The sequence below is a fragment of the Hypomesus nipponensis genome, chromosome 2 (assembly GCF_054491055.1).
Source record: "Hypomesus nipponensis isolate SF chromosome 2, ASM5449105v1, whole genome shotgun sequence".
In the NCBI taxonomy this organism is placed as follows: Eukaryota; Metazoa; Chordata; class Actinopteri; order Osmeriformes; family Osmeridae; genus Hypomesus; species Hypomesus nipponensis.
Window position 1 is genome coordinate 20,355,001 of NC_140362.1, and position 17,247 is coordinate 20,372,247.

The 17,247-nt window shown below is 50.6% G+C and overlaps 1 protein-coding gene across 1 annotated transcript in view; it reads right to left on the minus strand.

The window, feature by feature from the left end:
- Positions 1 to 17,247, minus strand: part of LOC146301459 (poliovirus receptor homolog) — a 63,012-nt gene that overhangs the window by 8,649 nt on the left and 37,116 nt on the right. The window lies entirely within an intron of this gene.

Here is a 17,247-nt window from a genome sequence, read left to right on the forward strand (position 1 = left end):
AAACAAGTCAGATGGCATGAGAAAAAGTTAACTGGCCCTTTCCCCTTGAACAGCCTCACAGCCTCATATCTGCACCGAGCACGTGCGCGCGTGCCGGCAGGCTCAGCCAGTTTCACCCCATCACACCGAGGCTCTGCCTTCACCCTAATCAGCCTCTCTCCGGTGGACCGCCTCTCGTAAGAACCTGATTAACTGCTCATAGAGCCATAATGACCTCCGCTCGCCAGTCTTGTTCTTTCCCCCTTTCATCCTCCCATCCGCCCCCAGAGAGCAGAGGCGCGCACTGTGAGCCGAGCGACCGACTTCGCTCGCTCCGCAATTGGACAGCGACGCTCATTAAGGGAAAGACGGTTCCCCGTCGCTGTTCAGAAGACGGTTGCCATTCGGGAGCTGTTAGACATGAACACAATGGGAGGGGACGAAACGGGAGGCACAGCAGAGGAAGCCTGCGGAGAGTTGAATTAGCGTGTTATGAGGAAAAAAAAAATCGTTTTTATTTTTGTTTGGTGAGCGCTCGAATGTTTGGTCTTGTTCCGCATGTGATTGATTACGGGAAGTAAAATAAGTGCATATTCTCACTCTGCTACACACAATCACAACCCCACACGACTTCTGTCACACATTCTGCAGTAAGCCTTTTAAGTATGTGTGGGAATATGTGCCTGAGTAGCGTTACAATGTTTTTTGACTTCCCTGTCTGTTGTTAGCCTGACAATGCTAATTACGCACTGGCCAGAAATGTCACACACACACACACACACACACACACACACACACACACACACACACACACACACACACACACACACACACACACGCTCCCCCTGCTCATCCACATGGGGATACCCAAGCAAGACACACACACACAGGCCTATAAAGTAATGCATTCAAAAAGATGCAAATGTTCACATTTGCACGCGCGCACTCCCACGCGTGTCACAGAAGGAAAAATCTCGATGCCGCACGTACATCAAACAGTATTACGCAAAAAAAAAAGAAAAAAAAAAGAAGAAATTATTTCGCAAGTACCCCGCTAGCAACACTAATGAATAAATGCATTCTTAACCCTCCATCTTATATTGGGAACACGCGGAAGACATCCGCGCTCATCTCACTCTTCACCACAAATGGCTGTGGGCGCAAGAAAGATATTGGAAATGAATCTTACATGCAATTCATCTGAATATTCAGTGATTAAATGTGTCCTCTATCATCTCTTCTACCTCCCTGGCAGGCTGTGTGCGTGTGTGTGTGTGTGTGTAGTTGTTGGTGTACCATGGGCGAAGGGTGAGGTAATCGATAGAGTTTTGAGAAGGACACTTAGTAGCGGAGCAGAAGCCTAGCATAAAAGAGAACTTGACACAAGCACTCAAACCAGATTTAGATTCCGGTGTCAACATGACAGTCTTCCTGATCCTACTCAATATAAGCACGGAGACACACACACGCTTCACTATCTCTGCACACACACACACACACCACTATCTCTGCACACACACACACACACACCACTATCCACAGCACACGGCATCGCATGCTTTCGGGTTCAAACTTTCATCAACAACACTGTCTTGTGAACAGGCGCGGTTATGAATGCGTGTGTGACTGCTTCTGTGTGTGTGTGTGTGTGTGTGTGTGTGTGTGCGTGTACACAAGTCATTATTAGAGGGTTAGCGTTTGTTCCCCAGTCAGTCAGACTCCAGTCAGAGGAGTCAGCTTAAGGGCCCATATCAAGTCCCTAAGGAGACACTAAACACCATCAGCCGTTTAAACGGATCCACGCACACGCTTGAAATATGCATCACGCAAGCTACATATTTAATAGGAGCTCGGAAGGAGAGGCAGAATGAGGGAGGGGGAGGAGGGAAGAGAGAAGAAGGAAGTGGAGACAGGAAGGCGAGATCTAGACAGAGACTGGGAGTGGGGTGAGGAGATGGAGAGAGAGAGGGAAAGGAAGGGTACACAGAGAGAGAGAGAGAGAGAGAGAGACAGAGAAAGGAAGGGTAGAGAGAGAGAGAGAGAGAGAGAGAGAGAAAGGAAGGGTAGAGAGACAGAGAGAGAGACAGAGAGACAGAGAGAGAGAGAGAGAGAGAGAGAGAGAGAGAGCGTCTGTTGCATTGATTTCTTGGCAGTTTTGGCACCAGCCCTGATTCTCCTTGAGGAGCCAGAGAGATGTCACAGCCACTTAGGGATGGAGGGAGGACAAGGAGAGACCACTGGAAGAGACAACAGACAACAGCCTGCGTGTGGGTCCCTCCGCAGCGCTTCTTCCTTAGCGGGAATGTGTGTGTGTGCTTTTCCATGAGTGTGTGTCCATAAAGCTTCCGTGTCAACGTCCATGTGTGTTTCTTCCGTGTGGTTTCTTCCGTGTGTGTTTCTTCACAAACATGTGTTTCTTCCGTGTGTGTTTCTTCCGTGTGTGTTTCCTTCATAAACGCGCGTGTGTGTGTGTGTGTCTAAGCAGAGTTAAACATGTGTAAACATCTGCAGCCATGGGGTGGGCGAGGTTTGGATGTGAGCGGTTGTGAACAGGTCTGAGGAGGACGACAGCTACGCACACGCTCCGGTGGCTGGGTCAGAAATCACCCAGATTACCTTCACCTAGACGGGCAGCCGGCCCTCCCCGCTCAACCCATGTCTGCTCTCATCATCTCCAAACGCTACTGGGGGTCTGTATACACAACACTGCGCCACACACACACACACACACACACACACCAGTCTAAGATCCATTTCTGCAGTCGTTCAAGATGCCGTCCTGTGTTGAGATGCGGACTCCAGACGTGATGTTCCAGCTGAACAGACAGACGGAAACAAGAGGCAGAACAAAAGGCCCCATTCATCCCTTCTCTGCTGTGCCCTAGCCCAGACACCTGTCATCTGCTCTCAAAATGATCCATCAATGTCTCACTCTACACCCATGTCCTCCGGGTGGGGGAGACACACGCACACACAAACAAACACAATGCATAAGATATATCAATCCTGCATCTGGATGAATCCCACCTGTGCCCCATCAGTCAAATGGTGCTGCAGGTGACAGGGGGTGTCTGGCCACAGGACAGGAACCTGCTGGTCTGGAAGTCTGACTGACTCACTGGCCTAGATAAGGCTTCAGTCACTCACCTGTGACAGACCTGCTCTCCTCTGTCACACACACACACACACCACAGGTGAGCGCACACGCATGCAATGTTGCACAACCCGTTTGCCTGGGCAGAGAGAACCACACGTTCCCGGCTGAAACCGAACGCACAGGAATGTGACGGAGCAGCACCGAAACTCATTACCGCGTTCACCCCACCCCCTTCGCAACATCATCCGCACCTCCGCCCCTTTTAAAAACAAACAATAAACTCTTTAAACTGGCTTTAAAAAGGCCCGTTGCCGTCCCCGGTGACGTTACGTGAGCTGGAGGCCAGTGATGTGAGACACTCTCGACATAAATCAGGTTTGACGCGTTTCTTCGCGGGGGGAAGGGACACAGGGACTCACAGAGAGAGGAGAGAAGTCAGAATCACTGATGAAAGAGCTTAAGTGGGGATGAGGAAGGCAAGACTACGATGTTCATCAAGACGTCTGCGTGTCAGTCTGAGTGGGTGTCTACTCTCAGCCGTCCTGGGGTTTACTGCGTGGGAGGATGACGAGCTAGAGGCTGCAGGAAAGGTGTGTGTGTGTGTGTTTGTGTGTGCGTGGTTCCCGCTCAATGCCTGTCAAATTGGAAGAAAGAACGAAACAAAAAACAAGAGTAAAGCGTGAATCAAAACAAAAACATCTGCGAATAGTGTGCATGTGTGTACGCCATGGTTTGGTCGTGACATGGTCCCTCTTCTCCTCACTGCCTACAGAGGTGCCTTATGCATCTTGAATATTATGCATAAGGCAGAATGTCAACACTGATGAATATTTTTTAAGGCAAAATGCTAAATGTCACCAAACGCCAGCGTGTGTTGTGTCCAGCAGTCTCACCGGTGGGTGCGGTCACGGGGCGAGCCCTGACCAGGGCTGCCATGCCCCCACCAGGACACTAACGCTAGGGTGTTGTGGCAGCGGGCGTCAGGGCCAGCGACAGCGTGGCGGGCCGGGGGTGGAGGGTAGAGAACAGACTTCAGATCTAATTCCACCACATCACCAGAGAGTCAAACACACTGACAGCTATTACACCTATTATTACCATCCCCCTCCCTCCCTCCCTCCCCCCTCCCTCCCTCCCCCCTCCCTCCCTCCCTCCCTCCACACAAACTCCAACAGTTATGTAAAGCCGTGTTTCATTCTTGCCGCCCCTGCCTGCCTCCGACCTTTAAGGTTGAGAGAATGAGTAATGAGGGCTGAGGCTACACGGGCAGGCCTGCCTCACAGCCTCCACTGAAGGACGGGGAAGTTGGCCGAGACAGGGAGACGGAGGGAGGATGAGAGGAATGGAGAGAGAGAGAAAGAGAGGAGAGAGAGAGAGGAGGGGGGGAGAGAAGGAAGTCATCTCTGCGCCCTCTGGTTCTCCCAGCTGTTGTTCTCATCTTCTTTCGCCTGCCTCTCTCTCCTCCTTCCCCTCCATCACCATCTTTCTTTCTTACATCGCTTTTCATCTGGGCTTATCCTCATAACCATCCCTAACCACTTGTGCCCTCTCTCTGCCCCGCTCCTTCGCCCTCTCTTTCTTCATCCACACAAATGACTCAGTGAAACAGGTCAAGTGTTACTAAATTGCCCCTGCAGCTCAACCTGCCTAATACAAGGCCTGGCTCATTGCACCAAGACAAGCAATACACTGCTAGCACACACACACACACAGGCTAAAAGAACACACACACACACAGTGTAATCTAAGGTCACACATATGTGCAAGAGCACACGTACAAAGCATGCACAGATTTGAAACGTACATGAGCACCCCTGAGCCGGCTAGCCCCCTCGTCAAGAGGCCGGCTAGCCCCTTCACACGGTTATTTAAAACCCAGCAGAGATGGAGGAAGCAGGACCAGCTATCAGAGACAGGGCAGTCTCCCCTCTCTCTCACTCTCTATCTTTCACACAAACATACACATCACATCTTTCACAGATAAACACTTTCTCACAGACGCATTCTCACACACACACACACACACACAGTCCAGCAGGAGGTCTACATACCACTGCAAATATAGGGGCTTTATGAGGCTAGCAGTGAGAGGCAAACCAGGATAAATGAGTGGTCTGCACCTGCCTCGCCTGCAGCACACACTCAGAAACCAGCTCCTCCACTGCGAGCCACCTCACACCCTCACAGCCTCACACCCTCACAGCCTCACAGCCCCACAGCCTCACAGCCTCACAGCCTCACAGCCCCACAGCCTCACAGCCCCACACCCTCACAGCCTCACAGCCCCACAGCCCCGCAGCCTCGCAGCCTCACAGCCCCACAGCCCCACAGCCCCACACCCTCACAGCCTCACAGCCTCACAGCCTCACAGCCTCACAGCCTCACAGCCCCACACCCTCACAGCCCCACACCCTCACAGCCCCACAGCCCCACAGCCCCACAGCCCCACAGCCTCACTGCCCCACAGCCTCACAGCCCCACAACTCCACAGCCCCACACCCTCACAGCCTCACAGCCTCACAGCCGTGCTCCTGTTACAGAGGCGCTACAGCTCCATATATCAGACTGCAAGGCTTTATACACACACACACACACACACACACACAGGTGTGCGCGTACACAGCTCTGTAATACACAGATAAATAACAGTTACAATTGGTTAACCACCAATGAGTAAAGGCATTCCTGAAACGATGTTGGAAAAGTACAGCTAAACCAACAAGGAAAGCACACATTGGCAACACTGGGAGGAGAGACACACACACACACACACACACACACATGCAGAAAGGAAAGAAACACACACACGCACAAGCATCTTGTTTGCTTATGTTATTATACCGTTTTTTTGTCTCCTAATGTGTCAGTGTTGATGTTAAGCCAAATGCTAATTGCTGCAAAGAGGAGGATCATGATAGATAGTTCTTCTGGAATGGAACAGCTAATCCTAGCGAGTCCCCACACAGTGTAAAGACCCAAGCACACAGATTGTTGTATTCACACACACACACACACGCGCACGAACATGAATCACACCCCATTCCCCAGAAGGTCTCGATAGCCCCAGTAGCGGTCGAAATACCCTGGGTGCTGCCAGGATCACTGTCGCACCACAGGAGGTGGGGTTAAGAAGGGGCGGAGGCATGGTCGAGTTAGAGGGGGGGGGGCTCTCAGCAGGTGGAAGACATCCAGACAGAGGTCAAACTATCCCCACCCTCCCTTCCCACCCCGCACAGCACCAGGGAGGTGTGTCACATGACTACGGTGGACAGCAGAACAGAAGCGCTATGAATAAAGAGGATGTCCTGTGTATTTACATAACCTATTGACGACGCCTGTACTAACGACAGAAAAACGATTCTAATCATTATTAAGTTCAGGTGAAACAGGGTTACAAACTCCAAGTTCAAGACTAGCTGTAACCAAAGGCTTCCCATGAGAATATTTAAAAAGAGACTTCTAAACCCCAAATATTTTTTATGCTCATGTGACAAAAGGTTTCGACTGTAAACATATCTACATAATTAATGATAATCAAAACACAAACTGATGTTTGTGGAAGAGCAGCAGGGCATACACAGCTGCCTTGAGAGGGTGGTAAACCCTTTCAGGAGGGTCCATCACAGCCACGCCTGGTTGCTGAGAGGAGACGAGCAGGAGGAGAGGGAGGAGAGAGAGGAGAGGGAGGAGAGGGGGGAGAGGGAGGAGAGGGAGGAGAGGGGGGAGAGGGAGGAGAGGGAGGAGAGTGGGCTGGGAGGAGCAGAGGTGAAAGCTATGTTGATGTAAGATGGCAGGACGCCAGGCCAACTGTAGAGGCAGAGGCATTCTAGTGTACTGGATCAAAGCACTGAGGGTGAGGCAGATGGAGACAGAGAGAGAGGGGGGGAGAGGGAGAGACGGGGGGGGAAGGGGAGGGAGAGAGATAGGGGCGGGCGAGAGGGAGAAAGGGGGGAGAGGGAAGGGAGGGAGAAGGCGAGAGAGCATAAATGTGTGCCATGTGAGTGAGTGAATGAGTGAGTGAGTGAGTGAGTGAGTGAGAGTGGAGCAAGGCAGCCTGTCAAATAGATTATCTCACCTCATTCCACATCCATCTCCTTCAGTCACCAGCTCCACAGATGGAGAGAAAGAGAAAGAGAGAGAGACAGAGAGAGAGAGAGAGAGAGAGAGAGACAGAGAGAGAGAGAGAGAGAGACAGAGAGAGAGACAGAGAGAGAGAGTGATAAGGAGAAGAGAAAAAGTAAACATAAAAGAGAAGAAAGAAGTCGATAAAGATTGAAGGATAAGCGAAGGAGTAGAGGGATGAATGGATGTTGAAAAGGGTTAGAGAAGAGGACGGATGGAGTGACAGAAGAGGGGGGAAATCTTTCTATGAGGAGAGACAGATAAATGGGTTGTGGACACAGTCTGTACGTGTCTGAGAGTATACACACACACACACACACACACACATACACACACACACACACACAGCTAGCTGCTTTGTGAAGTTGTCCTTCCCCTCCAACTGAATCCATTTGATGTCAGACAAAGAGAACAGAAATAGACTTTGCTTCGAAAGAGGAACTTTCCCAAGCAGTCACTGTGAACAAATCACTCCGGAATGAGACACACACACACATATACACACACAGACATATATATATACACACACACATACAGTATACACGTATAGTAATATCTTAAGTGTTCCACACATTCAAGTACAGTCGTAACTGTAAGACTGTACTGGAATATAGATGTCATTATTGCACTGTAGAGTAATTTTGTATCCACCATATATTCATTATCAAGCTACCCTAATCAAGATGTTACCATTACACTGCAGTATTCCTTTCTGTTCACCAGGCCTGCTAGCTGACATGTGGCTACTTCAGGGTGTGGCTCCTAAATAGACTTTGACTACAGAGGCACTAGCCTTGGAAGGAGACATATCTGCCAGCTCATGTTCAACTGGGTCTGGGAGATAGGACTGGCCTCTCTCTCTCTCTCTCTCTCTCATTCAAACACAATCTCCCTCCAACCAGAATCTGGTACAGCAAACCACATCCACGTGATTTGGGGGTAGACAGGTTCCACCTATTTGCATTGGCGAAGTGGTCTGGCAACGTCAGGCTAGCTAAATATTGAAGAGCAATATGCACTTGTGCTCCTCGATCGTCTGCTGTGCTTAATGAATGAAAGGCACTGCAGTGTGGTACAGCAGGCACTGCAGTGAGGCACAGCAGTCACTGCAGTGTGGCAGAGCGGGCACTGCTGTGAGGCACAGCAGGCACTGCAGTGAGGCACAGCAGGCACTGCAGTGTGGCAGAGCAGGCACTGCAGTGAGGCACAGCAGTCACTGCAGTGTGGCAGAGCAGGCACTGCTGTGAGGCACAGCAGGCACTGCAGTGTGGCACAGCAGGCACTGCAGTGTGGCAGAGCAGGCACTGCAGTCTGGCAGAGCAGGCACTGTAGTGTGGCACAGCAGGCACTGCAGTGTGGCAGAGCAGGCACTTCAGTGAGGCACAGCAGGCACTGCAGTGTGGCAGAGCAAGCACTGCAGTGTGGCACAGCAGGCACTGCAGTGAGGCACAGCAGGCACTGTTGTGTGGCAGAGCAGGCACTGTAGTGTGGCACAGCAGGCACTGCATTGAGGCACAGCAGGCACTGCAGTGAGGCACAGCAGGCACTGCAGTGTGGCAGAGCAGGCACTGCAGTGTGGCACAGCAGGCACTGCAGTGTGGCAGAGCAGGCACTGCAGTGAGGCACAGCAGGCACTGTAGTGTGGCAGAGCAGGCACTGTAGTGTGGCACAGCAGGCACTGCAGTGTGGCACAGCAGGCCCTGCAGTGTGGCACAGCAGGCACTGTAGTGAGGCACAGCAGTCACACACTGATTTGTTTATTGACTACGGACTTGACACTCCCAGAAAGATGTGTGCTTAAAACCATGCCATGGCTTCATCTGTGTGTGAGCATGTGTGTGTGTGTGTGAGTCTGCGTCTGTGTAGTGGGAGCACGAGAGGGATCTGCCGGTGAATTAAGTGCATCTAATCTTCAAAGTGCCCCGAGCCAAACACACACACACACACACACACTCCAAATCACTTCCGTCACAGCAGGATCTATTCTCAAGAGCGGGAATAACCATTCTTAAGTCACCACACACACACACACACACCTGTGCCCACACGCACACCTTGCTCAAAGCTATGCTCCCTAGAGACCGACACCTAGACCTACACGCTACCCCTGAAATCGTCTCTTTATTTTCAGTTTCTCACCGGGAGAGGGTTAGTTCCAGGTACACCACGGCATGAAAACATTCCTTTGGTGCTTTAAAGCTGTGAGCGGCACACACACAAACACACACAAACACACACAAACACCCGCAAACACACACGGCATTTCTTTCATCTGGTGGTGCCGTCTGTTTTTGCAGGTGCTGCTGAGGTCACTGCAGCAGGAGGGAGGGATGGATGGAGGGATGGAGGGAGGGATGGAGGGAGGAGGGGAGACAGAGCTCCTCAGATGAGGGAGGCGATGGGAGAGGATCTAAACCAACACAGCTGCACCCCCCCCCCTCTTCCTCCCTCTCCCCTTCCCTCTCTCTCGTCTCTGCGCAAACACGCACCCCTCCCCTCCTCCCCCCTTCATCCTCCCCCAAATCCACTCTACTCCCAACCAATGTGCCCCGCTTTCCCCAAATATGCATCCCCTCCCCCTTCCAACCTCCCTCGACGCACTTAACTGGATCAACACTCCTCATGTGCTGCCCCCCTCAACCCCAAGAGTCAAATCTCTCTCCCTTCTTTCCCCTCTCTATCCTTCCACCAACAACCCCCATCCTCCCCCCACTCCCCTCCCCCCCCCCCCCCCGCTCTGGTGGCAACGGGCCAGCCCTGCACCAGTACCCATGGGAGCCCAGCCTCATCCTACCCACAATGCAGCGCTCCGCCAGCTCCGGTGCTGTCAGCGCCGGACAGGAAGAGCTAACGCCCTGGAGGTCGCTGGGGGATGCGAGGACATCCATTTCCCCGCATCAGAGCTTGACGATGTGTGTGCGCGTGTGTACAGTGTGCGTATGTGTGTCTGTAGTATATTCATTTACGTGTGTGTGTGTGTGTGTATTTGCACAGTGCCAAGGGTGTGTTTTCATACCTCTGAGAGACAGAATATTGCTTTCTGGTCAAGGGGAACAATGCAATTTCCTGTTCCTTAATGGATGGTACATTTCTGCTTTGGCAAGGAAACTGTTGATTAGCATCATTAGAGAGATTTATGCCAGGTTATGAAGATAACAACAGAGGAAAATCTTTTCAGATCCAATGTAAAAAAATAACTTTTTCTAGTAGTTCAGATTTTTGGGTCCATCAATCTATCACTCTGTGATCCATTTATCAAGACTGCCCTCCCATCAGTCACTCTGAGCTCTATAAGTCTGGCCTAGAGCCCCAGGGTGGAAGGTTAAACGGAGGAATCCATCAGCAGAAAGGCTAAAGCTGCTCTCTGTGTCAATCCATTCCCACTATGGACAGGGAAGCTCAAGCTATTAAAAAGCATTGATAACATATAATAAGTGCTGTGGGTAAAACGTACACAAAACACACAGTTGTAGACACACACACACGTTCAGATTGTACAAGCAGACACACACACACACACACACACACACACACACCACCCGGAGGCAAGCGAAGCCTGACCGGCATCCTAACTGTCCTACTTTGCTGGTGTCACACACACACACACACACACACATCCTATTCTCTTAACTCACACGACACACACACACTTTCAATTATTTTCACCTAGACACACGATCCTTCAACTAAACAGAGACACACACACGCACAATTCCTGTAAAACACACACACACTGTCTGCCTCTTCTCATCACCGGAGTAAAAATAGGGCCACCAGTCACCCAGTGCCCCGGGGCAAGTGCCCATGCATACCCATGGTGACCCAGCACAGGGAGAATATCGGAGTTTGGCAGCCCTGTCACTGTGACTCAGGTCCAGCCTCCACCATCACAGGTCCTGTGGACAGGTGTCGCTTAACAGGTCACAGCGATTCGAGCCAAGGTAGATTTGCCTGTTTTATATTTCGATGCTAGCACACACCGACACTGACACACACACACACACACACACACACACAGCATGCTCTTGTATCTCACACACACACACACAGACACACACACACACACACAGCATGCTCTTGTATCTCACACACACACACACACATCATGCTCTTGTATCTCACACACACACAGACACACACACACACAGCATGCTCTTGTATCTCTCGCCGGCGATTCAAGTAATGCCACCGCTTCCGCTGTGCCGAAGTCTTTAAAATTCAGCCAGGGGGCTGGAGGAGAGGAGACAGCAACTGTGACTGTGTGTGTGTGTGTGTGTACGTGCGTGTGCATATGCGAGTACGTGCATTCCACTCCATCTTGCCAGACTAAAACTCAAAGCAATTAGGGGAGCCAGATGGTGCCCTGGACTCCACACTACAGAGCTGCCCACAGACCGAGACGCCGGCCACTATGACAACCTGCGACGAGATGCCAGGAGGGCACAGACACACCGCTGGCCCAAGCTGGCTCCGCGGGCACAGCATCATTACAACTGTCATACACCAACTGTCACCAGGACATTCGGACGGTCATTTTGACTGCGGCCAACACCCCTTTTCACAAATTGAATGGCTTGAGGGAGCAAATTTGATTTGAGTTTTTTCCTCCCCTCTTTATTTACTGCAAAGTGCAAAGAATATGACTGGCCTGGGCGACCCACACACGTACGTACACCCCCTCTCTTTCACTTCCCTGCTCTCCTCTGTCCCCATTGCCCCCTCTCCCACTTGTGTCCTGTTCAATTTTGAATTGAACCGGTTGGGTTTAGTCAGTGTTCAAACAATGCAGCCTTTGAGAACGCTTGCCTCATTCACAAGGTTTTCAGCCAGCCCTGCACATTCCTCCACTACTGTGCAGTCTCTGGCTCCTGGAATCATGCTAAAGCAACACGACAACATTCCTGAGAGACTCTGCTAGTGTCTGTGTGTGTGTGTGTGTGTGTGTGTGTGTGGGGGGGGGGGGGGTACAAGAGAGAGAAAGAGACAAAGAGAGGAGAAGAGAGAAGGCAAGATGGACAGAGAAGCACAGAATGTACGACAGAGGAAGTGAGGTCAACTGTGTGCATCATCATCCAGAGTGGTGAGACAAACCCAGACAGGCCCATTCTCCCACCCGGCCCACAACCGGTTGCCAAGGTAGCGAGATATCCAGAGAGGCGGAGCTTGAGGCGGAGAAGGAGAGAGAGAGAGGAGACTCGCGTCACTCACGACCAGGGCTCTCGCTTGGCCTAAATTCCCCCAGTCTGCTATCAAGAGATCTGCTGACACCGGTGCACTCATCCCAACAGAGACAAGATGAGCCCAGAGATGGAAATGAGTGCGTCGGAGGAGACGAGGTCTTGACCCCAAAGGAGAGGTCTGGAAAGAGCGAGTAGGTAGCTCATAGGCCATCCTGATCCTTTATTGATGAATCTCCAAGTCTAGTAAGCAGCGAGTTGTGAGTACCTCACAGGTGTGTGTATTCAATCTAACGCCAGGCTGAAAAGGGAAAACATCCACACAACACTTAGGACGCTTGGAAAATCAGGAAAAACTTTAATAGCAACCCAATACAAAACGAAAAGCAAATAGAGACACAGTTTTTTTTTTTCTTCTTCTTCACAGATCAAAACCAACAATAGGTGAACAATAAAAAGCACATTTTGTGGTGAGATTGTTTGCTGGAGTGTGCACCAGCCAGCTGTACAATAAAAGCACATTTGTTTGGCTAAATCACAGCGCAGCAGTCAAGACTATAAAGCACTCCAAAAACATAAATTATAAAGCACTGCAAAAACGAGATAAAAAAATGAGATAAAAACTGTCAAACGAGACAAGAATATCCTTCATGCCGCTGAGACACACTAACATGTGACATCATAAATTAGTAATTCTTTATCTGCTAGATATTTATATATTTATAATATGTACACAGGGGAAAAGGTGTTGCTGTGAGTGAGACAATGGGGGGAAGGGAGGGGTGTTGAGGGAGGGGGGGTGACGGGAGGGGAGACAGTGTTAAGGCTTTGATTAGTCTTCAGTGTTGGTAGTGTGAGGAGAACCCGGAATTCTCTCAACATAAAACATCTTTATCTAGTGACAAGGAAAACATTTACAAAATGTACTTTGTGCTAGACCCAGGTCTTCATTCGAGAATCATTTTTTCAAAGCAATTATAAAAAGCAAACCCTATACTACTGTGCCAAATGTAGGCATGCAGGTTTGAAATATAGAAACTGTGTTTTCAAATGGAATGGGAAACGCTATGATTCTGTAAAAGCACTTCATAAAAGGTTGGAAGGTGAGGACAGCAGTATATTAAAGAAACTAACCACTGTGGTAAAAGAACAGAAGATCTCTGCAGAGTTTTCTAAAAGCTTTCACACAACCCTGGACATTAGGTGTGGTCTGTGACTGTGTGTGTCTGACTGTGTGTGTGTGTGTGTGTGGGACTGTGTGTGGGACTGTGTGTGTGTGTGTGGCGGAGAAGGGCATCTGAAAGTGATGTCTGTGCCCTACATTGAGCCCTACGTTGAGTCACTGCTCTGGTCTTTGTTAAAAAACCAAAAGTTTAGGGTGGTGCTTTTTTGGGGCCAAAAGCAAAAATCAGTGAGGTATAAGGAACACCACCCAGGGTGCCCTCTCTCTCTGCCTCCCTCTCTCTGCCTCCCTCTCTCTGCCTGCCTCTCTCTGCCTCCCTCTCTCTGCCTCCCTCTCTCTGCCTCCCTCTCTCTGCCTCCCTCTCTCTGCCTCCCTCTCTCTGCCTCCCTCTCTCTGCCTCCCTCTCTCTGCCTGCCTCTCTCTGCCTGCCTCTCTCTGTCTCTTTCTCTCTGTCTCTCTCTGTCTGTCTCTCTCTGTCTGTCTCTCTCTCTCTCTGTCTCCCTCTCCCTGTCTCCCCTTCTCATTCTCTCTCTCTCTCCCTCTGTCTCCCTCCATCTGTCTCTCTCCCTCTTTCCGCCTCTCCTATCCTCTCTCTCTCTCCATCCCTCCCTCTCTCTCTCTCTCTGGAGGGCGGTAGAACACGCCGTGTTCTGACAAAGTCAGAGCCGGTGTGCTGGGAACAGGGGAAAGGAGAGATTGTGTGTGGGTGTGTGTGAGTGAGTCAGGACCAGCAGGAGCAGGCAGACACGTAGACAACTCGACTCTCCAGTTTGTTCTGTGTGCAGAACCAAGGTGAGTGTAGGCGTGTACTATACCCTGGGTGTACACCTCACAGTACGTGTGTGTGTGTGTGTGTGTGTGTGCACGCATCTAGGCGGTAAGGTAGTGTGTATGCTAATATGACTTCCATACTCCTCCCCAGTGACAGAGAGGCAGTCCAGCTGATCAGATTACAAAGCCTGTGGCAGTGAGAGATGTTCCAAAGCTCCTGACACACACACACACACACACAGCTGAGTAAGACACAGCACAGATCACTGCATCCGCAATGACAATATACCTGATAAACAGGATGTCGTTTTTCCATAGGACATGAATGATTTCAACAGGTTTGCACTTGAGACTAAACTATATTGATTGAGCTGACTGTTAACATCAGACATATTAGTTGAGCACCACATTAACCTCTAAGATACTACATTTAGAAAAAACAGATGGCAACCTTTTGGCTATTACATTGAGCTTACATTCTGAGTGTAGTTCTGGTGATTCCGGACTGATATGAATGACCTTTGACCTTTGGTCAACCAGGAAGTGAAGTGAGCAGTTCCCCATGACAGTACTGACTGTACGTCTCTTATTTACAGTTTGATAAATAATCCACCATTATCCCCCCCCCCCATCTCACAGGAGTTCTACAAAAAATCAAGATGCTTACACAGAGTATACAGACGTGTGTCACACACGGAAACTTCAAGAACCCTGCTGACCGCTTTCACGCTTCACGTCTACAACAACACCGCGTCCTCCCCAGACGAATCTCACACAAACAGGATTCAAGACCAAATGAAAGGATGGGGTCTCCGGGAGGGGGCAAGAGAGAGCAGGGGGGGGGGGATGGCTGGGTTACACACACAAACAACAGAAGGACAAGTGGATGTATTTACGTCCAGAACCGTCACGGTCGCGTCTTAAGTGATCCGGTCTACCCTGTGGGCTGGAATCATGGAGAAAGGCTGTACGCCGGAAAAACCGGAGGGATCTGAGGGTCAGACAGAGACAGTTAGACGTCCTGGTCTGAAAAATATCACCCCCTCATTCCTCCCTCACTCTCTCAATCCCTCTCCCGCCCCCCCCCCCTCTCTCTTTTCTCCTCTTATGAAGGTCAACAGCCACCATTGCTGTCAACAGCACAAGCAAATATCCCCCTAATGGCTTCTCTGTGTGTGTGTGTGTGGCAAAAGAAGGTTAAGGCCTTTTAAAGGTCAATGTCAAATGGGGGGTGGGGGTCGTAAAATGTGTTCTAACTCCTGACCCCTGACCAGACCGTGAACCAGACAGAGCGTCCAACAGGCCACTGACACACCCGTGGGGCCGACCAATGATAGCGTCGATGACTAGCGACCCGGTGATTCACAGGTGAGTCATGATTGGGTGAGTCGTGAGCTCGTCGATTCAGAGGTGAATCGGGGCGTGGCGCCGAACGGAGGACATTCTCCGGGAAGACGGCTGGTCGTGACCCTCTCCTGTCTTGTTAGACACACACACACACACACACAGTAGTCACAGAGGGTGACATCCGTTTGAACAGCTCTCCGGTGGCTCGTTAGACAGACATAGATAAACAGTCCAGCCCGCTGCGCAATCATAAAGATGACGCCCGGCGAAGGTCTTCCTGTCAATATGCCCCCTGCTTCTCTGCAGCACTGAACTGGGCCCCCATCAAATTCATCACTTTTAATTGATCTGCCCATTGATTGACTATGGAGGCAGATTGGGACTGCGACGCGTCGGAAGAAAGCTCATTGAAAATCTATAGGGAGCCGACACGAAGATAAGGGTGAGCTGTCTGTCTCTGGGCTATTCAGCGTACCGTCGGAGGAGGCAGAAGCAATCGAACGCCGAAGCTTGGATGTGCGTGTGCGGAGCGAGCTAGGCTCCCCCTCTCTCCGGCTCTGTTACACAGGCCTGGCAGGGCGGGGCGAGCGGGGCGTTTGACACGTGGTGAAATACTCCTCCCAACCTCCGCAACAGTGACCTCCACACCCATCCGAATAAATCACCCTCTCCCAATAAAAAAATGGAGGAAGAGGTAAGGAGAGGGGAGAGAGAGTGGGAGGGAGGGAGGGAGGCAGCAGAGAGAGACCGAGAGGGAGAGAGAAAATCGCCACGTCATAAACGATAAGCGGCAGCAATCTGTTGGTCCCAGCTAAGCAGGCGACTTCACGGCTCATTACCAATCAAACTGTTCTCCTCAGAAGCTCACTGGGCTAGAGAGAGAGAGGGAGGGAGGGGGATGGAGAGACAGAGAGCGAGAGAAGCCAAAAATCTCCTGCTTCCTTCTCTCCCCTCAGTCCAGTCAAATCCTTCCTTCCACCTCCCTCGTCCCTCTCTTCTCCTGGCCTGCATGTTCGACATGCAACCTCTCCAGGCACTGGGCTTGACATCTCACTGGTGCATTTGTTCAAACTCATTTCATACTCATTATTTTTACCAGCGCCAGAGTCAATTTACTTTTCATTTGCTCTCCCATCACATCCAATATCAGCACTTCAAGGTCTCTTATTTCACATATTCCCGCGACCAACTACTGTGCCATTTAGATTCAGAGCAAGAGGTACAAAAATGTATGCATCTGTGTGTGTGTGTGTGAGAGAGATATATATATATAGAGAGAAACAGTGTGCAAGTAAAAGATATAGAGAGCGCGAGCAATACATTTACTTTACACACTAACGTAGGCCATTTTTCCCAGCACACTCCCCCCCCCCCTCAGTCATAGCAGAATCTTGTGTCCGGGAACAAAGATGTCACAGCACAGCTGAGAATAGCAGGGAGCAGATCCTTCCATCACACCCCTCACGTTTGTTCTTGTGTGTTTAGTAAAGATTACAGTGAATGTGTTAGGTAGGGACCAGTCTCTGTCTGAACAGGAAGCAGCAACAGTATTACAAGGACGCCATTTTGTG